The sequence below is a fragment of the Marmota marmota genome, unplaced genomic scaffold (assembly GCF_001458135.2).
Source record: "Marmota marmota marmota unplaced genomic scaffold, marMar, whole genome shotgun sequence".
Taxonomy (NCBI): domain Eukaryota; kingdom Metazoa; phylum Chordata; class Mammalia; order Rodentia; family Sciuridae; genus Marmota; species Marmota marmota.
In genome coordinates this window covers 383,851-407,109 of record NW_025999871.1, presented here as the reverse complement: position 1 = coordinate 407,109, position 23,259 = coordinate 383,851, and the positions used below count along the sequence as shown (strand labels likewise).

Here is a 23,259-nt window from a genome sequence, read left to right as displayed (position 1 = left end):
AGTGGTGACATAGCTAAAGAAGCCTCCTTTTGAATACCTGTTCAATCTGTAGGCATTTTCATGTTTCTTAAATCTTGTTGGCAAAGTAAAACGGCAGTTGTTGGGAAGTTTCAGACTCCTTCATTTGAACAGACATGAGCTTGGTCCTGACTACAAATAAAGACATTGTAGGAATTTGTAAGTATGTATTTTGATTAATGCTTAGATATTCCACTATACCCCTGTTAGTCTTTGTATATTCTTTAATGCATACACCTTTTTTATATATAATGCAACCAAAAAGGGTAATGTATATAAGGCATATTGAAATAAATAGGTAAGGCAGCTCACAGGTGAGGGGTTAATATCTTCAGCATGTTTGTAACCCGTTCCCATATGCAAGGTCCACTGGTTGGGAAGCTCTGGTTTAAAGCATTTTTCACTTTGAAAAAATTCCATATAGGTTCAGGTAAGAATGTGTTTTTCTGGAGAAGGTACTTTTGTTTGTGGGTATGTCACGCTTTCTACATGTTTGTTGTGTGACTGGAACTTAATGTATTATTTAGAAAAGAAAGTTCCCCAACTTTAATTTTCTAATTTCCTAGTTGTACAAAATCTTCTGATGTAGTTTTTTCTAGAGGTAGCCATCTTAAATGAAATGTGAGTAATAAAACACTGTATATGAATTTAAGAGATCCTGAGTAAACTAAATTGTAATTATACTATACACATAAATGCATTAGGGTACAAAGGAATGTGCCAGATTTTGGTATTTGAATAAGTATTTAATGAGGAACAGAATAATTATTTGGATCTGGGATTGGGGTGGTCTTGGCTGCCTTAACTTTACCCTCTCTGGGCTCTTTCTCTTCCTTATCTATTTATATGTTTTCAAAACTTAAATAACATGTCAAGGAATAGCATATGCTAGCCATAGTGTTGGACACTGAGAATTAAAAAATGAATATGCTTAATTTTTGCTATATAGGCTTAATAGATGTACAGAGTGCTGTGGAAGAACAGAAGAATGATTAAACTTATGGAAGGTCTGGAACTGGTTTATAACACTAACACTGAATAGGAGCTTGTCAAACTTGGGAGGGAGTCCTTTCAAACAGAAGGTTTGTACTGAGGTGTCAGATGTTGGAGTAAGGCTAGTGGTAAGGTGTTATTGAAACAGTGGGAGTGACTTGAGAGGAACTCGCAAAGGTGTGTCTGACCTAGATTTTGAAGGACCATGCTTGGGAAGATAGAAATGAAGTTTATTCCTTTCTCAGCAAAGTAAGGAGTCAAAATACTTTGAACAGGAGAGCAAAGTGATTTAGGTATCAATTTTGCATCAGTGTGGAGAGTAGAGTGGAGGAACACAAGTTAAAATCAAATCACGTTAGAGAGAGACGTATCTGATAGTTCCTTCTTTTTCACTTGGATGTGGTGGTGTCTCTTGTCTGTGGTCCCTTGTAGTGGGCTTGAGGGCTCTGCTCAATTACTGTAGAAGAGAGGGTCACTTAAAAATGTCAGTTTTTTGGGGAGAGTTGTTAAAAGCAGCCAAAAAATGAAAGCCCTACATGAAAGTTCAGGTTTGAGAACTTTCTTTCTGAGTTAGGCTTAGACAGACTAGAGAACTTAGCTGGAAAAATTAACCTTATGCTCACCAGACTTCAAAGCCACCAAGTTAAGGTTATGACTGTCCCAGTGGTTTGTTAGGATATGGTCTGTAAATGTGTTGTGAAATTTTGGGAAAAGACAGAGTTTTCTCCTTGGTAAATTAATGAAATTGGAATATTGAAACTATATAAAGCCAAAGAACTCATAAAGTTGTTAATTTATAGTCAGTTCTGCTGTAAAGCAATATATAGATTCCTAAGAGTTACTGTGCTGTGCAGAATTGTACTGGAGAAACCACAGGTCCTATGGGAAAGAATGAAATTAGGATATAGCACTTAAAAACTTTGGCAGTGACACATAAACCAATTTTTTAGGTTTTTTTTTTTTTTTAAGCTTTTTATACATGTTAAATAGTTAAGATGTAAATACACAACAAATGTGGTAATTTAAGGTGAAAAATATCTGATTTGCTTGTACAAATGGACCTCAGAAGGGTTGTTGCTTATGAATTATTGTGAATTGGTGGAAGGAGAGTTACCTGAAATCAGATAAAAAAATTGTTCACCCCAGAAATGAACGGTCACTCATAACACAAGGTAAACTGACTTAGTGAGTGTTTAAATGTGTTTTATGTATTTCTCTTCATCTTATTTCAATTGGGTGCAGTTTTCTACTTTTACTTAGTGTTGTTTGCAGACAAAATTGCACATAAGCAAATGAGAAATTTGCATTATATTCATATTGTTCCCTAATATATCATTCATGTTGGAAAAAAATTCACATTTTCAAAACAATTGTTTTATAGCATAACTAATTATACTTGAATATAGCACTTAAAAATAGTACTATAAGCTGGATGTGGTGGTGCAGCCTGTAATCCCAGAAACTGGGGAGACTGAGGCAGGAGAATTGTAAGTTCAGGATCAGCCTTGGCAAAGTGAGACCCTGTCTTAAAAAAAGAAAGAGCTGTGTACCCTGTCATAAGCCTGTAATCCCAGCCACTCTAGAAGCTGAGACAGAAGGATTGGAGGCTGAGACAGGAGGATCTTAGGCTGAGAAAGGAGGATCGTGAGTTCAAAGCCAGCCTCAGTAATGGCGAGGTGCTAAAGCAACTCGGTGAGACCCTCTCTCTAAATAAAATAGAAAAAATAGGCTGGGGGATGTAGCTTGGTAATTGAGTGCCCCTGAGTTCAATCCCTGACACACCCGCCTCCCCCCACCCTCGGTCAAAAAAAAAAAAAGAAAAAAGGGCTGGGGGATGTACCTTAGTGGATTCAATTCAATTACCTGGATTCAATTCCCAATACAAAACAAAAAGCAAAACAAACCAATAATAATAGTACTATAACTCAGTTCCAAAAATACTTAATGAGCAACCCTTGTGTCCCAGGTACTGTGTAGACACTACCTTTGTGGGGGTTATGGTCTTGTTTGTAATGGTGTGAACAGAAAGACAAAAAGCACTCATCAGGTTATATCAGTTAGGAATATATAAACCATTTTGGGCATGCTTAGAAAGGAAAAATTTAATTCTTCTTGGGAAACTTGAGGTAGTGACCTCAGATGTCTTTGAGCTGGATCTTGAGGAATAAATAGGGATTTGTCAGGCTGAGTAGGATATTTTAGGGAAAAGAAATAGCATGTCCAAAATCAAATTTACAGCGTGGGTTATGGAACATAGGATACAAAGATGAAAGGAATAAGAAGAGGTCAGAAACAGCTTGTAAATAGTGTTAGGTGTTTTCTTAAAGTGTTAGAACTTCTACCTGTATAGAATGGGAATCCACTGAGAGTTTTGGTAGATAGGGTGGAGAAATGGTGTATATGACATCATACATTTTCATGGGGTACATAGTAAAAATGTGGAAGCTGGATTAATGGGGTTAAGATACTGGAATTAGAGAATATCATGTAAATGCTGCATGATAACATTTACATGTAGAGTGATAGTTCATTTAGATCTTCCTAAGAAATCAAAGTCATAAGAGATAGAAAAGTATATAATAACTTTGATATTAGAATTAGAGATAGACAAGCAGTCAACTATAAAAATAGGAAAGGTATGATTCAGAAATTTTTTACCTTGGGAAACTTGGTAGGATTTAACTTGGGAAATAGAGGAAGAAGAGCAGATTTGGACAAGCAAAGTGGTAGAGTTTGAGTTTTGAGTAGTTTTTCTTAACTCTTGAATATTTAGATGAGTATGTCTAACAGGTATGTAGATTGTATGTTGGTGGGAGATTTGATAGATTTGATCATTATGTCTTTGGCATTGGAAGATAGGCTTTTGTAGCAGAAGTAAAATATTGAGAATTATGGACACTGCTGGAAGAGTGTAAGTATGCAAATAAATAGCTGTGAAACTTAATATAGAACAGGAAGAGGAGAGGGCAGGGGGACCTCTTAAGGAGCAGGTAGCATTTAGTTTTTGGCAGAATTGAAGTAAAGTGGTTAAGGAGATAAAAGCAGAACAGGAAGTAGCAACATTACAGAGGCCAAGATTGATAAGAGTGCTGAGAAAGAGGAAGTTTTCAGTGGTAATAAATGGTCTCCTGGTTTAGGGGAGGATGAAGTCTGAAAATGGGTGGATAGGATTTGCCAGGTAGGTGAATATAAGCAGAGAAAAATTTTATGGGACCAAGACAGATTGAGGATTGGGCACATGGGAGGTTATGATGAAGACTCTTGTTTGAAAATGAGAGGAAAAGAGTAATAGTTCAAAGAGGAGGCCAAAGTAGAAAGAAGTAGACATCTGTGTTAGTTGTCAATTTTTTGATTCCTTAAGGTCAAAACTTAGGAAGTAAATTTCTAATGTATATTTACTTAGCTATTTTTCAAACTTTTCCTTGATAGTTTGGCTGGTATAATTGAATTTTTATTTGGTCATATGCATTTTTTTTTTTGGTGGAATTGATTTCAAAAACAAAGTTATTCCTCATTGGAGGTGGAGTTTATCTGGTGTGAAATCATAATAGTAGAATTTTCAGTCTTCACTTACTAGAAGATGTAGGATTTATTTTCATGTTCCTTGTGATAGGTTTGTACTTGAGCTCCATAGCCCAAAGTTCATTTGAATTTTTGGTGCAGGTTTTTTTGGCCAGGATGGGGGGTTACTAGGGATTGAATCTAAGGGTGCTTTACCACTGAACTACCATTTCCAGCCCTTTTTATTTTTTATTTTGAGATGGGCCTTGCTGAGTTGCTTAAGGCCTTGCTAAGTTGCTGAGGCTGTCCTTGAACCTACAGTCCTCCTGCCTCAACCTCCCAAATTACTGGGATTATACATATGTGCCACTAGTCTTAAATATGGAATGAGAGCAAATGGGGAATCATTAGATAATTTTTTTCCCCCCTGAAGTTACTTGTTACAAACTTGGAGACCTAATGAATTAGGCAGTGGGCCTGGTTCAATCTTTGTATATTCATTGATTGTATATAGATTTTTATTAGGTAGATTTTGAGTATGGAGTGATAGTTGTATTAGGAGGCCCAGCTAATTAAAGACCAAACAGAAAAGAAGATATGACACTCTAAAATTAAATAAAAAATGACTTGAGTTCAGCTTATTTGAAGGTAAAATATTTTCTTTCATAAGATTATGTGTAGTTATAAGTAACCCACAGTGTCATAAAGCATTATCTGATGAAGCTAACTGCTGTGTTTTAGACTGATAATTTCCTTTATTACAATCTAAAATTTTTGGAAATGAAAACTCTATTTTGGACATCTAAAGAATTGTCATTTGTTTCCCAGTTTTAGGGAAATTATTATAGGAAATCCAAAGATTTAGGGTTTGTAGTCATAGAAAGAAAAAAGATTTTTATCTGAATGTTGATAATGTAATGAGCACTGTGTTTTACATGTGTTATTTAACCCTCTCACCAAAATTGTGAACAGATAGTACTGTTTTATAAGTGAGGAAATTTAAGCCTTAAAGATGAAGGTAAACACATTGCAGAATTAGGACTTCTCTAATAGATCTGTCTGAGGTCAGTTTGTATTACTGACATTGTGTTGTACTCTTCCCTCTTTCTGCTGAACACACTGTCATGATGTTGTGGCTTGGAATGGACCTTTGTTGTAGATTTGATTGTATAGGGAGACCCACTTGCCCAAATTTATGACCATTTGCACTGGTGGCTAATCATGTTGACACACAGTTACTAATTGGCAGATTCTTAATACTTTTTGATTATGGATCAAAAACCTCACTGGAGTCCACATAAGAATACTTGTCATGTTGGTAAAATATATACACCATATATCTAGTCTGAAAGCATTCTGGAAGTGTTTTGTTATTTTGGAAGTGGCAGTCCCAAAGCAGTGTGTAGCAGATCTTCACTAGAACACAGGTGTTTTAGGTGTGTTTTCAAATTTTTTGAAACCTTATCAGTGACTTTTGAGTAAGATTCCAGTGTTATTGATGCTTTGTAAGGTCAACATTTCATGGAAAATATTCTTTCTTAGTTTTAGGGGGGGAAATGACTGGATCAAAACTGATTCCTTGTATATTAAGAACTTCCCAAATGAATATTTGAATGTTGATAATGTGATGAGTACTGTGTTTTTACCTGTGTTATTTAGCAGCTAGAATAAGTGTTGAACACTGACAGAGACTAATTCCCTCTAGGTACTGGTACCTAGAATATTATGATTTGTTGTAGAAAGAGGGTACCAAGTAGAATTGAAAAATCTTGCAAAAGGTAAGAAAAATGAAAGGATTTATGTTGATGCCCATCATTTGGTGCTGAAGCTAGGGACTAGGTGATCTAGATGCTTGTCTCATGCTAAGGGAACAGATTTAGGTTTGATAGCCTCCTGCTCCTTACCTTTAGTCTTGGTGAAAATCTTACCACATAAATCATAGTTTTGTTTTTGTGCTGTGCATGTTAGTGGACAGACATAAAAGATATTTGCAAAAATATAAAACTGTTGCCCTTCTCAGTAAATTTTTACTTGTTTTTTAAAAAGTTACTTTTCATAGCAGGGTCATTTGTTAATATGATAGATTGTTATTTTTGAGTTTATAAATATTTTTAAGTTTCTCAGTTCTAATTTGATTGGTTCTTGATAGCTACAACCCACATAAAGGAGAGCTCCTTGAGGTACCAGTTAATTTTAAAGTGTAAAAGGATCCAGAGATGATGGGTTTGAGGTCTCTTTAGAGAGAGATCAGGAGTTGAGAATATAGTGATAAGGTTAGCTTGGGAAAGATGATAAGCCTGAGACATAAATAGGGGCTCATGGTTCCTGAAACATTGTATAATGGAGAATTGTATTTAGAGAATGAACTTGTTGGTTGATAGAATCCTATAGAGTAGTTTGAGGCAGTGATGAAATAGAGAGGCTTTGGATCTAGATTGTTCTAGCTTGAAATCTCAGCTCCGTTGTTTATTAAGAATATAAGACCGGAGGGAGATTAATATTTAAAATCAGACACAGTTTCCTTATCTATAAACATAAAATGAGGATAGCTTCTATCTCATGGGTTGCTGTGAGAATTATATTAAGATAATAAGGTCATTATTGCGTAGTAGTTGAAAGCACAGACTTAGATGGGTTGAAATAGCTCGGTAGCCTCAGATAAATTACTCATTCTCTGAATCTTCCTTTCTTAATATAAAATGACTAATAGGGTGTACTTACAAGATTATTTGAGGGTTAAATGATATAACATGTAAAGTGCCTAATAGATCTGACAGGTTGTAAGTGCTCAAAAAAAAAAAAAAAAAACAGTTAAATGTTGTATACTTAGTGTAGTACACAGCAGATAGGTGCTTAACACATTTTTGCCATGACTTGCATCTGTTTATACTTGTATTTGGCCATAACATGTCACTGAGATTAAAGTTCATATAGTTTGTTCCCTTGCTTCTTATCCCAGGCTATCCTAGAACCAATGTTCTCCGTTTCCTTGTATACTAGGAAGGTTCTTTCTGTTTGGTTTCTCTGGATTTTGTCTTCAACATTAGAAACCAAGTTATCAGTGTTTCATATTCTTGGTAAGATAGTCACAACTTGTTTTACTTCTCTTAACACTCTTGTAAAATGGTTGCTTTTTTTTTTTTTTAATTTAACTACCACCACTGCTTCCCTTGAATTCATGTAAACATTCACTAAGTACCTACTGTCTGCCAGGCTAGAGAGAGGTAAATATACAAATTTTATGGAGCCTATGTTTTTGTAGGGTGAGTTAGATATATTCAAAAAAATTAAGGTGGTATTAATGAATACAGCTGTAGACATATTTTCAAGGTTGAGAATAGTTCAAATCAGGAAACAGTAAACTATTTGGGAGGGACGGGGAAGAACGTTGTAATGGACCTTTTGAAATTAGATATTCATATTAGCGTTTGAAGGATAACTAGGGATCTTTTGATATCTGGGGCATTTCAGGCAGAAATAATACCATATGCAAAGACATGGAGATTTGTGAGAGGTAAATAGAAATTGGAGAGATCCATTATGAGGCTAGAGGCACACAAAAGGCAGGCAGGTCACAAGCACACATTATTTTGTGATTGAGTATGAGTTTCCTCTGGTATTTTAGTTTAACATAGTGTTAGCCCTCCATATTTGCGAACTCAACCAACTACTGAAAATATTGGAGGGAAAATTGGATCTGTACTGAACATACACAAATTTTTTTTTCTTGTTTTTATTTCCTAAGCAATACAATCTAACAGCTGTTACACAGATAGTACTTACATTGTTTTAGGCATTATAAGTAATCTAAAGATGATTTAAAATATATGGGAGGATGTGCATAGTCATATGCAAATACTGTGCTCCTTTATATAAAAGGCTTTGGAGCATCCTCAAATTTTGGTATCCACTGAAAATCTTGGAACCAGTCGTCCTAGGACTGGTTGCAGTTACCATGTGATGACTGTACTGATCTTTTGTATTAGGTGCAGTGCCAGATTCAAAGGGTACTAAGATGAATAAGATGTAGTTTTAGGACCAAGAATGGTATCTAGGATGAATTATGATGATGGAATAGCTCATGTAAATACTTCAGGAATTAAGGCGGAATCAGTGAGAGATTTAGGAGTTGAAATGGGCTGGAACTGGAGACTGTCATACTCATTTTTGGTTTGAAAACTGGGTGGGGATCATAAGAAGAAGGCAGATTTGAAGATCAAGGTGATAATTTCATTTATTGGTACGATCTTTTTGATAACCTTGTTTTTTTCCCACTAACTGCTTTTTCTGTTCCTCCTAAGGCTATTCAGGTACTTTGTTTCTGAGACATTATCATGGGTTGTTAGATACCTGCCATGCTATTTTCAGCTATTTAAAATAGCAATCTCAAAACCCAGCTAGGGCTTAAGCTTTGTGTTTTAGACAACCCATCTTTTTCAGAAGAGTTGTTATTTTGTAGTTTTGTTTTCTGACAGGACACTAGTGGTACTTATTTTGCCACTAAGGACACTTGCTAAATAAGGTTTATTATTGTGTAAACTCTTTAACTAGCCAATATATGAAACCTAGTTAGAAGGAGAAAAGGAGTGTCATAACTTTGAGAGGCAGGATGATTTAGGTTTACAGTGACAATAGAAGTATCTAAGTTGAATTGAAGTTATAAAAAAAGGATTAGAACTGTAGTCCAAGGGAGCCAACTGGTTTTATCTATACTAGACTCAGACTCTAATGGTTTAGATATGTGGTATCCCCCAAAAGCTCATATGTGAGACAATGCAAGAAGATTTAGAGGTGAAATGGTTGGGTAATCCAATCAGTGAATTAATCCCCTCATAAGGATTAACTAAGTGAGAAGTTGTCTTTAAAAAAGTTAAGATCTGGGGGTGTAAATCAGTAGAAAAGTATTGATGGGTTCAATTCCCAGGACCACCAAAAAAGAAAAATATGTGTTGTGGGCCTGCCATCTCAGCCATAAAATAATCATATTTATCAATATATTGTGTTTATATAACATTTAAAATGTCTTAGATACTGATGGAAATGTTCCACATCCTTGTGGAAACAGAATATTTATTATATTCTCTTAGTGTATATTATGTTCTGTTAGTGTTACACCTAAAATATTTTAAGGTACCTGTGAATGAGTTGTCATTTGTGGTATATTTTAAAAGGGAGTGAACTGGGGAGGGGTTCAAAGTACAGGCCTAATGGCTTTTTTATTTTTTATGAAATGAAAAATACCAAAGTTGTTTTTATGTTCAACTTCCTTTTTTTGACTATTTCTTTTTCCATTTTAATTATATCACTGTTTTCCTTCTTCTCTTTCCATTGAAAGCATGGTTTGGAACTCATTTCTGTTCCTGTTTTGAAATTTGTGCACTTTTCATTGAGTTCTCTTTTCACTGTAATGTATGGAAATAATGGACTGTAATAAATTTGGCATGGGATTGCTATAAACACAAGTTTTGTATTTTGGACTACTTCTGAAAACTAGAATGTTTTTTGAAGGACATTCAACAAAATTCTATTATTTTGTCTAATCATAGTTTGTGGACAGCATTCATGGTTGCTTTGTTATGGAAAAACAGCTTGTGCCATTTATGATTGTGGAGCATAACTGAAGAATGGCAGTAAGTCTGCTGATTACATCAGAAGGTACAGAGAGACATTGGAATAAAGGTCTGGAAAGGTAGAGCATTTTGAATTCAGAACTGTAGAGTTTGAATTTATTTTCTCTTAAAGCAATAGAGATCTTAAAAGGGAGTAGAAGAGATGACAGATTCATAGTTTCTAAGCTTTTATAGGACCAGAAGTCAGTCCAGTTAAATCTTCCATCCTTTGTGGCTCTTTTTACTGAATTTTGCAGTGTAATTAGAATTCAGTCTTAGGAAGAATAATTTGAGTGTGGTATATAGGTTAGTTGTAATTTTAAAAGCATGAGTACCAATTATAAGAACTTGATTACACTGTTGTAAGATTTTTGTTTGCCCCTTCATAGATTAAACCTAAGAATTTATTTATTCTTTATTTCTAGCACCTAGCAGAGTGCTTAGTAGCACTAAGTGCTCAGTAAATAACTTGGTGAATGAATAATTTTGTAAAGAAAGCACGTATGGAATGCATAAAAGAGTGTGCTGAACTTTTGTCTTTAGGAAGGGCTAGAAGATGTAATAAGAGTTATTTGAAGTAAGTGAGTAGGAGTTTAGGTCTTTGGTAAAGGAATTCGTATTTGTTGAAAGACTGTGACTTAAAAGTAGGGTTGCTCTAATTTAGGACTATTAGTGAGGGGGATGTATAGAAGTGGCTGAAGGGTGGGAGAATAGCTAATTTCAGTGCAAAAGACTTGGACGACCAGGTATGATGATGCTCACCTATAATCCAAGCTGCTCAGGATGCTGAGGCAAGAGGATTGCAAATTTGAGGCCATTTTGGGCGACTTAGGAAAACCCTGTTTCAAAAATAAAAAAGCTGGGAGGTGTAATTGAGTGGTAAACTGCTTGGTTAAGGGGTCCTGGGTTCAATCCCCAGTACTGCAAAGGAAGAAAGAAAAATCGCATTTATTTATTTATTTATTTATTTATTTTGCACTTTATCTAGGTAGCCAGGAAGAGCCATTTTACATTTTTAAAAAGGAGAGTGCCATGAGCAGGCACGTATCAGGAAGATGATTATAGTACTCAAAGAGGGATTGGGTAGTAGTTGAAGTTGAAAAATAAGTAAGATCTATATTAATTTCAGTGGCAATGAAAATGAAGAATACAGATTAAGAGCTCCTCAGTAGGTAAAAGTAATTAGAATTTAGTGAAAAATTGGTTGAGACATTGTTAAAAATGCATTGGAAGAAGTAAATTGTCATTGAGATTAGTTTTTTTCACTACCTTTTCAGGTCATTTCAGTTCTAGCTTTTGGTAGCCCTGAGAGGAGTCTGAGTCATACATAGGGGCTTTCTGCACATGAGTTTCTTTCTTTCTGTTTCTCTCTCTTCCTTTCTTGTCTTTCTTCCTTTTTTCCTCTGGGATGATTGGAAAAGAAATAAAACCAGAGGATGGAGAAGGAGAGATGGGCACAGTGGTGCACACCTGTAATCCTAGCAGCTCTGGAGGCTAAAACATGAGGATCTCCAATTCAAAGCCAGCCACAGCAACAGCAAGGCACTAAGCAACTCAGTGAGACCCTGTCTTTAAATAAAATACAAAATAGAACTGGGATGTGGCTCAGTGGTTGAGTGCCCCCTAAGTTCAATTCCCAGTTCAATTTCCCACCCCTCGCTCAATAAATAAATAAATAAATAAAGAATGGAAACAAAGAAAATGTAGAAAAGGTCTAAAAGAAAAGAAAGATTGCAAATTCAGTATTTTCTTTATCATATCAAATGAGACTGGCTGTAACTCAGACTCATTTTTCCTTTGAAGAAAATCTGGCCAACTAAATAAGTTAACTTCAGAAAGCCTTTAACAAAAACACATTTTGTACCTTGTCAAAATACACATTTATCACATAATTTTAAAATATTTTGATATGAACTAGTTTTTTTAAAAAAATTATTTGTTCTTTTTAGTTATACATGATAGTAGAATGAATTTTAACATACATACATGGAGTATAATTTCCCATTTTTGTGGTTATACATGATGTGGAGTTACACTGATTGGGTATTCATATGTGAACATAGGAAAGTTATGTCCCATTCATTCTACTATCTTTCCTATTCCCATCCCCCTTCCTTTCCTTCATTCCACTTTGTCTAATCCAGAGAACTTCTGCCACCCTCCTTATTGTGAGTTAGCACACACATATGAGAGAGAACATTTGGCCTTTGGTTTTTTTAGGATTGGCTTATTTCACTTAGCATGATAATCTCCAGTTCCACTCATTTACTGGCAAATGCCATAGTTTCATTCTTCTTTAAGGCTGAGTCATATTCCATTGTGTGTATATATACCACATTTTCTTTATCCATTCATCTGTTGATGGGCACTTAGCTTATCTATGGTGAATTGAGCTGCTATAACATTGATGTGGCCATGTTACTATATTATGCTGATTTTAATTCCTTGGGTATATCCTGAAAAGTGAGATAACTGGGCCAAATTTTGATTCCATTCTAAGTTTTTTGAAGAATTTCCATACTGCTTTCCTTAGTAGTTGCACTAATTTGCAGTCTTACCAGCAATGTGAGTACCTTTTTCCTTACATCCTCACCAGCATTTATTGTCCCTTGTATTCCTGATCATTGCCATTTCAACTGGAGAGAGATGGAATCTCAGTGTAGTTTTAATTTGTGTTTCTCAAATTGTTATGGATGTTGAACACTTTTCATATATTTGTTGACCATTCATATTTCTTTTTCTGTGAAGTGCCTGTTCAATTCCTTAGCCCATTTTTATTGATTGTGTTATTTGTTTTTTTTAATATTAAGTTTTTAAAGTTCTCTATATTTCCTGGAGATTAATGCTCTGAGGTGCAGGTGGCAAAGATTTTCTCCCATTCTGTACGGTCTTTCTTCGTGTTCATGATTGTTTCCTTTGCTGTAAAGAAGCTTTTTAGTTTGATACCATCCCAATGATTGATTCTTGATTTACTTCTTGTGCTTTAGGAGTCTTGTTGAGAAAGTCAGGTCCTAATCTGACATGATAGAGAACTGGGCACGCATTTTCTTCTAGTAGGCACAGAGTCTCTGGTCTAATGCCTAGGCCTTTGATCACCTTTGAATTGAGTTTTGTGCAGGGTGAGAGATAGAGGTTTAATTTCATTTTCCTACATTTGGATTTTGTTTTCCTAGCAACATTTGTTGAAGAGGTAATCTTTTCTCCATTATATGTTTATGGTGCTTTGTCAAGTATGAGATAACTATTTATGTGGGTTTGTCTCTGTGTATTCTATTCTTTACCATTGGTGTTCATGACTGTTTTGGTGCCAATGCCATGCCGTTTTTATTACTATAGTTCTAGTATAATTTAAGGTCTGGTATTGGCTTCACTTTCCTCCCTAAGGATTGTGTTGGCTATTCTGGGTCTCTTATTTTTCCAAATGAATTTTATGATTGCGTTTTCTATTTCTATGAAGAATGTCATTGGGATTTTATTGGGAATTGCATTAAATCTGTTTAGTGCTTTTGGTGGTATGGCCATTTTAATTATATTATTTCTGCCTGTCCAAGAACATGAGAGATGTTTCTGTCTTCTAAGACCTTCTTTAAGTTTTCTTTAGGGTTCTGTAGTTTTCATTGTAGAAGTCTTTCACCTCTCTTTTTAGATTGAGTCTCAAATATTTTCTTTGAGGCTGTTGTCAATGGGATAGTTTTCCTAATTTCTCTTTCAGTTGATTGATCACTAATGTATATGAACACAATTGATTAAAGGGAGTTAATTTTATATCCTGCTATTTTACTTAATTCATTTATGAGTTCCAAAAGTTTTCTGGTGGAGTTTTTTGGGTCTTCTAAATATAGAATCATGTCGTAGGCAAATAGGAATAGTTTGAGCTCTTCCTTTTTATATCCTTTAATTTCTTTCTTTTGTATAATTGCTCTGGCTAGAGTTTCCAGGCATATGTTGAAGGGAAGTGGTGAAGAGGACATCCTTGTCTTGTTCCAGTTTTTAGAGGGAATGCTTTCAGTTTTACTCCATTTAGAATGATGTTAACCTTGGATTTAGCATATATAGTTTTTATAAAGTTGAAGTGTGTCCCTACTATCTCTGGTTTTTCTAGTGTTTTGAGTGTGAGTGGATGGTGTATTTTGCAAGTGCTTTTTCTCCATCTGTTGAGATAATCATTTGATTTTTGTCTTTAAATTTATTGATGTGATGAATTACATTGATTGATTTACATATTTTGAACCAACCTTGCTTGATCATAGTGCACTATCTTCTCTTTTTTTAATATATACATATTTTTTTTTAGTTGTAGAGGGATGCCAATACCTTTATTTACTTATTTTTATGTGGTGCTGAGGATCAAATCCAATGCCTAATAAATGAGAGGTGAGTGCTCTGCCACTGAGCCACAATCCCTGTCCCTGCACTGTCTTTTTAATAAGTTTTGTATGCAGTTTGCCAGAATTTTGTTAAGAATTTTTACATGTATGTTCATCAGGCAAATTGGTCTGAATTTTTTCTTTCCTTAATGTATCTTTGTCTGGTTTTAGAGTCAGGGTGATACTAGCTAGCTTCAAAGAATGAGTTTGGAAGGGTTCCCTTCTTTTCTATTTCATGGAGTAATTTGAGGAGGATTGGTGTTCTTTGAAAATCTGGTGGAATTGAGCTGAAAATCCATCTGGTACTGGGCTTTTCTTTTTGGTAGGATTTTGATGGTGTATTCAATTTCATTGCTTGAAATTGGTCTGTTTCAATTTTCTATGTCTTCCTGATTCAATTTGGATAGGTCATATGTTGCTAGAAATTTGTCAGGGTTTTCTATTAGAGTATAAATTTTCAAAATAGTTTCTGATTATTGTCTGAATTTTAGTAGTGTCCATTGTAATATTCTTTTTTCATCGTGAATTTTAGTAATTTAAATTTTCTTTCTCTTTCTCTTCGTCAACTTGGCTTAAGGGTTTATCAGCTTTATTGATCCCCCTTCCCCCAAGAATCAACTTTTTTGTTTTGTCAGTTTTTTTGTTTGTTTGTTTCAGTTTCATTGATTTCAGCTCTGATTTTAATTATTTCTGGTCTTCTGCTTTGGTGTTGATTCCCCCAACCCCCTGCCCTAGGGCTTTGAGATGTAATGTTAGGGTATTTATTTGGTGACTCTCTGTTTCCTTAATGAATGAACTCAATGCAATGAACTTTCCTCTTTGAACTGCCTTCATAGTGTCCAAGAGATTTTGATATGTTGCATTACTATTCTCATTTACCTCTTAAGTACTTTTTTAAAATTTCATCCCTGATTTCTTCTGCTATTCATTGTTTGTTTGGTAGCATATTATTTAGTCTCCAGGTATTAGAATAGCTTGTATTTTTTATTTTATCCTTGATTTCTAATTTAATTCCATTATGATCTGATAGAATACAAGATATCATCTTTCCTTTATTTTTAGTTTCCTAAGAGTTGCTTTTTGGCAACTCTTTATTTGAGAGAAGGATCAGTGTGCTGCTGAAAAGAAAGTGTATTCAGTCATTGATGGATGAAATATTCTATATATATATATCTGTTAAGTAAATTATTAATTGTATTTCTTAGTTCTATAGCTTCTTTATGTACTTTTTAAAATCTTTTATTTTAATTTGTTATATATGACTCAAAAATGCATTATAATTCATATTACACAAATAGAGCACAATTTTTCATATCTCTGGTTATATATAAAGTATATTCACACCATTTGTGTCTTCATACATGTACCTATCCATCACATTCCACCATCCTTTTTACTCCCATGCCCCCTCCCACCCCTTTGCTCTATCTAGAGTTCATCTAAACCTCCTGTGCTCCCCCTCCCAACCCCACTATGAATCAGCCTCCTTATATCAGAGAAAACATTTGGCATTTGGGTTTTTTTGGGCTTGAATATTGATTTAGAATAATGTTGGCCTGGGGCTTAGCATATATAGCTTTTATGATGTTGAGATATGTTCTTATTATTTCTATTTTTTTTTTAGTGTTTTGAACATGTATGGGTGCTGTATTTTGATGAATACCTTTTTCTGCATTAATTGAGATGACCATATGATTCTTTAAGTCTATTGGTGTGATGAATTACATTTATTGATTTTTGTATGTTGAACCAATCTTGCATCACTGGGATGAACCCCATTTGATCTTGGTGCACTATATTTGTGATATGTTTTTGTATTCAATTTGCCAGAGTTTAATTGAGAATTTTTGCATCTATGTTCTTAGAGATATTGGTCTACAGTTTTTTCTTTCTTTGATGTGTCTTTGCCTGATTTGGGAATCAGGGTGATATTGGCCTCAGAATGAGTTTGGAAGTGCTCCCTCTTTTTCTATTTCATGAAATAATTTTAGAGTATTGATTCTTTAGTATCCATCTGGCTTGGGCTTTTCTTGGTTGGTAGGCTTCTGATGGCATCCTCTATTTCCTTGCTTGAAATTGATCTGTTTAAATTGTGTATATCATTCTGATTCAATTTGGGTAACCCATATGCCTCTAGAAATTTGTCGATGCCTTCGATATTCTGTATTTTATTAGAGTACAAGTTTTCAATAATTTCTGTTTATGTAGATGCTCCATTGTTTGGGGTATATTTAATTGTTATGTCTTGTTTTTTTATTATTATTTTTCGTTGTTCAAAACATTACAAAGCTCTTGACATATCATATTTTGTTATGTCTTGTTGATACATAATTCCCTTAGCCAATATGAAATGTGCTCCTTTGTCTCTTCTGATTGACTTTGGCTTGAAGTCTACTTTATCTGATATGAAGAAAGAAACCCCTTTGTTTTATGAGATCCATGTGAATAATATTTTTCCCATCCACTTACCTTCAGTCTGTGGATGTCTTTGCACATGAGGTGAGTCTCTTGGAGACAGCATATTGTTAGTCTTTGTTTTTTAATCCAATCTGTCAGTCTGTATCTTTTAATTGATGATTTTAGGCCATTTACATTCAGTGTTATTAAGAAATGATTTTTATTCTCTGTCATTTTTACTTATTTCTGGTTTTTAATTTGAATTAGTTTCTCCTTTGATTGACTATTCTTCTAATGTAGTTTCTCCCTTTATTGGTTTTCACTTTTATTTTTCACATCCTTTTCATGAAGTATCACATCGGGTATGTTTGGTAGTGAAGGCTTTCTAGTTGTGAATTCTTTTAACTTTTGTTTATCATGGAGGGTTTTTATTCATTATAAATTTTGAAGTTTAATTTTCCTGGGTATAATATTCTTGGCTGGCATCAATTTTCTTTTAGGTCTTGGTACATATTATTTCAAGACCTCCTTGCTTTGAGGGTCTGGGTTAAGAAATCAGCTGAGATTTGGATTGTTTTCCATCTAAATGTTACCTGTCATTTTTCTGTGGAAGTTTTAAAAATTCTGTCCTTATTCCATGTTAGGCATTTGCATAATAATGTGCCTTGGTGTGGCTCTGATGTAATTTTATATATTGAGGGTCCTGTAAGCCTCTGGAATTTGATTTTCCATTTCATTCATCAGTTTTGGGAAATTTTATAATACTAGTTCATTAAAAAGATTGTGCATTCCTTTCGCTTGTATATCCAAGCTTTCATCTATCCTGATAAATCTTACACTTGTTCCTTTCAACTTAGCCCATATTTCTTGGAAGTTCTATTCATGGTCTCTTAACATCTTTACTGCACAGTCAACTTTATTTTCAAGATTCTGTATTTTGTTTTCATTGCCGGAAACACTTGTCTTCCAAGTGATCTAGTCTGTTGATCATGCTTTCCATTGACTTTTTAATTCCTTCATTTTAAGGATTTCTGCTTGATTTTGTTTTTCAGAATATCTGTCTTTATTGGAGTGATCTTTCACTTCCAATATTTTCTCTCTGATTTCACTGTTTACATCGTCCTTATCTTGCAGATTAGTTTACCTATGTACATTTTAAACTTCTCTGACATTTTAAACTTCTCTGACATGACTTCCACTGTGTTTTGATGGATTTTGGTATTGGAGTATCTTCAGTTTATTTGGGGTGATTTGTTCCCTTGCTTTTTCATGTTGTTTGCATGTTTATCCATTTAACAATATGGGTCTGAGGCAGAAGATTTTCTATCCTGTAGACTTATAGTGTCTCTGAAGGTTTCCAGTACCTCATCATTTAGGGGGGGGAGACATATAATAACAACAATCAATGCAAATAATATACAGCATTAAACCAAATAGTTCCTGCTGTGGCATCTACAGTGTTAGTTGTCACAACAAACAAATGATTTGATCAGTTTTTGCCTATAATAAAAACATTAAATTCGCAAAAGGGTTTGCAATTTCAAATGGTGGACAGGAAGAAAACAGAAATAATATAGGATGTGATGATTATGAGGGAGTAGGAAAGATGATAGAAGTTACAATTAAAGGAAGAGTGAAAGAACAATAGAAATTGGCTGTCAGCAGAAGATGAGAGAAAGAATCAAGAGAAACTGTGTGAGAAAAAATTATATAAAGTAAAAATTTTAAAAATTAAAGGAATGTAAAACAAAGCTGAAATAGACTAATCAAACATCCTAGTCATCAAAAAACTGATCCATGAAAAATAACTGCCTTCAAAAATGCTAGAAATGAGAATATAAGTATATATAAATGTCCATGAATCATTAAAGTCACAATAAAACAGAAAAGAAAAAAAGAGAAAAAGCAATCTTGATAAAAAGTTAAAGAATTATTTCTTTTGGAGTTCAAAAGATTTTCAGCTTCTCAAAGTATTAGGTGGGGCCTTCTTGAACATGATGTCCCACTCTCTGGGTGGATTGTTGGAATGAGAGAGGTAATCCTGTAGGTGGAACTCCTGGAGGTGGGGTTTAGGCCTAGGTAGGCCCCAGGCTTTTCACTGAATACCATTTGGTGTGGAGATTTTACATCAGCATACTTCCAGCAGTTGCTGGTCCACACTGGAAGACTGCATCCCAAGGATCTCTTGAATTCCACATGTGTGGTAGAGGAGCCAATTCTTAGTACACTATATCACCTATGGACCCCATATTTACTGGTCTTGTGTTCAGTCTCCAAACTCGCCCCTGTCCCCACCCTTTCGAATTCCTGTCCTGGTGTGTCTCTCCTCAAAGCAGCTGGATTGGGAGGGGCGGGGGAGGGGGGGGGATGAACCAGGTGGAAACCTGGCCAGTATTCCCTGTACAAACCTCTCTCCTCTTTTGATTTTTTTCCCAGTCACTTAGGCGCACTCTATGTCATTCAGTGTGGGTTTACCAGGCCTGCATTTTGGGCCAAACTCAGGTTTGCCAGGAATTGGCTCCTGCAGCTCCTGGCTCCTACACCACAGCTGCAAAATGGTTTCTTCCTTTGTCCTCCTCATGCAGCCAGGAGATATGGGGCTTCTTTTTTGCACAAGGATATTGTGCAGCACACCTTTTAGTTTAGTGAGGTGTGGTGTCTTTGATCTCTAAACTCTCTGAGACATGCTTCAGGTCTCCTAAAAGTGTGGGTTCCTTTAATTTTTTTATTCTTCTACTTTGCTCATGGAGAGACTGCTCTGCCTGGGTCCTCCAGCCAACAGTATAAGCTGTGGGCACTGCAGATTTCTTCCTTATTATGTCCAACCTCCTAGTCTCCGATCTGCTTTGAATGTCCAGTATTAAATTCCAGTAACATTCTCCTTTTTTTCTCTCAGCTTGCTGAGAAGCTGCCTATTTGTTTCCTTGGTTTCACACCAGAGCAGCCAGGAAAGTGACCTTCTCTATACTGCTGTCTTGAAACCTCAGCTTAACTAGTTATTAAATATTTTCTCTGTTCACAAATTGTTCTTTTAATTTTGGTTTATGAATCCAGTATAGGAACCATGCATTGCATTGGAATATGTCCCTTAATTTTCTTCAAATCTAGAATATTCTTGATACCAGCTTGTTGAAGACAGCATAAAGGTTTACCAGCAAAAAGTCCCACATCCTCATTTTGTCTCATTGTTCTTTTGGTGTCCGCTGGCCAGTTCCTCTAGTTTTTAATCAAGGCACGAGCATTGATGACCCAGTATCTGGGTTTCCCAACAGTAGTGTTGATAACATTGACAAAGTGCAACAGTTTATTCCTCCATTAAACATTGTCAGTAAATTTGTAGCCTGTGTGGTAATGTTACTTTAGCCTTACTGTCAGTGCCAATGTTTAATCTAGTTTATATTTCTTACCTGACTGATGTTCATTAGGAATTACAAAATGATTGTACATCATAAGATTGTTTTGTTTTTTAATTCTTTCATACTTAATTTATTAGGTATCATTCATTAATAAAGTAAGACTCCTTCAACTTGGCTGTTTTGATTACTCAGAATACAGTTCCCTTCTGAAAAGATAATCACTTGAATCTTACTAATTTTTAGTTTATTCCCTATTTCAAATGCTGTGTGCACATTCTTTCTTTCCCTCTTTACCGTGCCTTTATTACCATGGTAGTTTTCTGTGCTAATAATTCATCATTTATATCACTGCCAGACCCTTTTCTGCACCATAGATAGGATCATATTTTCCCTCCTTTGTATTGTCTTTCTTTTTTTGAGGTGCTCATAGATTTTCATTAAGTGTATTTTAGTTCATTATAATTGGGATTCTTTTTGCTCAAATTGTCATAACTTTGGCCAGTAAGGAGGATCCCTTCTAGCAATTCTTGTTTTATGCTGACATGATGACCCTATTAGACTTAACTTTTTGGCACTGAGAGATGCCCTCAGGGTGATTTCATACATTTCCTGTCCCACACTTATAATTGGCTATTTTACATAGAACTTTGCTTTCTTGATACAGTAGTCCCCCTTACCCTCACCCCCGCCCCATCACAATTTCTCTTTCTGAGGCTTCTTTTATCCATAGTCGACCATAGTCCCAAAATAGTAAATGGAAAATTCCTTAAATAAAGTTTTTAATTGTACTCTGTCCTGAGTAATGCATGATGAAATCTTATGCCATCCTATGCCCAGAAAGTGAATCATTTTTTTATCCGGTGTATTCATTCTATATGTGCTACTTACTCATTACCATCTGGAATATCAGATTGACTATTAGTACCACAGAGCTAGTGCTCCATTAACTTTTATTTTACTTAATAATGTTCTTAGAGTGTAAGAGTAGTGGTGTTGGCAATTCAGATATGCCAAAGAGGTTGTAAAGTGTTTCCTTTAAGGGAAAAGATGAAAACTCTCAGGAAAGACAAAAACAAAATTGAATGCTGAGGTTACTAAGATCTAAGGTAAGAGTGAATCTTCTGTACTTGAACTTATGAATAAAGAAAAAGAAGTTTGTGCTATTAAACCTCAAACTGCAAAAGTTACAGCCACATAAGTGCTTACTTTAAATGGAAACAGCATTAAATTATAATGCTCAGGGCTGGGGCTGTAGCTCAGTGGCAGAGCACTTGCTTAGCATATATATGTGAGTTGCTGGGTTCGAACCTTAGTACTACATAAAGTAAACAAATAAAGGCCTTAAGAAAATTATACTGTTCAGTATTGTCCATGGTTTCAGGAATCTACTGGGGTTACTGGAACATACCCCCCATACAGATAAGAGGGAACGACTATATTAGAGATCAAAACTACTATATTAGGAGTACTCTTATTCCAGAAGGTAATATTTCTTCTGGAATGCTGAAGTGGTTAGTTAGAAATAAATTAAAAATTATGAGTTTATATTGAGTGTCAAATCAAGTTGTTATTAGTGTTTTCATTTACTTTCCTTGATTTATAAAAGTTCTGTTTTATTTATAAATGTTTTTTTCTAACATCATTAACATAAGCACTTATTTGCTTAATCCTACCAATAGCATAGTTAATGTTCTTTTCACAGCTGTGTGGTTTTTCATAGTATGGCTGTACAGTAGCTCATATAACTGTATGTTCTTACTGGTGGTCATTTAGGTTGTTCACTTTTTTTTTTCTTTCAGAAACAATGCTCTTGTAAATTAAGTACTTATTTAGAAAAAGCATATGGATTGTATGTTTTCTTAGTAATTGTTTATCTAAGAAACTCCTTAGTATATTAGTTTATTATAATAGTTCATTGTGTATTATTGTATTAGTTTATGCAAATAAAGTGATTGGAACTGTTCACCTGGTGATCAGAAGTTTGGAACTTTTAGCTCTGCCCACTGACTTCTGGAAAGGGGAGTAAAGAGCTGGAGATGGAGCTATGTTAACAACTATTGAACAATAATCTTTGAATGAGCTTCTTGGAGGTCTTAGGAAATTGGCCTGCCTGTATTGGACATGGGAACTTCTCTGTCTTTCCTCCATATGACCCTGTGATACCTCTTCATCTGGCTGTTCATCTATATCCTTTACAAAATCCTTTGTAATAAACCAGTGAACTTAAGTAAAATGTTTTCCTGATTCTGTGAGCTATCCTAGCAAATTAATTGAACTCAAGGAGGAAGTAGTGGGAACCCCAGTTCATAGCTGGTTGTTGATCAGCATTATAGGTGACAATCTGCTACTTAATATTGCATATGAAGGATGGGTACTATGGGAATGACCCCTTAAACTGTGGGGTCTTATTTTTAACTCCAGATAATGCCAGGAGTGGGTTGGATTATAGGACAGTCAATTGATGTCCACTGAAGAATTGCTTGGTGTGAGGAAAAACTTTCATACCCCAAGTCACAGAAGTGTTTATGTGAAATATGAGAATAGAGAGAAAAAATGGTTAGACCTTTCTTTTATGGTGGGTTCTTAGCACTTCTATTTTCCCCGTAGAGATTTGTTTTGAAGGCTGGGTTTTTTCTTTTTGCTCATAGAGATAGGGAGAGGCAAGGCTGTGACATGCCTTTTGACTAGGGTCAACCATGATTAGTGGGTTCAGTTCTTGTTTTTATGTATGGGGAAAGCTCCAATATTTGATTGTCCCCAATTTTGGTTGAGCATAAGTTTGATTCCTGGTTTAAAACCAAAAAAGGATTCAGCCATAGATCAGGTAATTTCAGGCTGCAATTCGCCTGCGGCTTGCAGACAGATTGCTAGGGTTCAGCGCCTGGGTGCTTCTTAGAACCTGATCTTATCGGAGAGAACACAGAGCGCGGGGCGGCCGAGTTCCGGCTCCCGGAACCATCCCGGAACCGCCCTGGCCCAGGGCTGCGGAGCCTGCGGAGGCTGCTTCTTGGACCCTGC

The 23,259-nt window shown here is 35.3% G+C and overlaps 1 protein-coding gene across 6 annotated transcripts in view; it reads left to right on the top strand.

Moving 5' to 3' along the window:
• Cnot6 (CCR4-NOT transcription complex subunit 6) overlaps positions 1-23,259 on the top strand; it is an 81,078-nt gene that overhangs the window by 1,941 nt on the left and 55,878 nt on the right. The gene's annotated exons all lie outside the window — the stretch shown is intronic.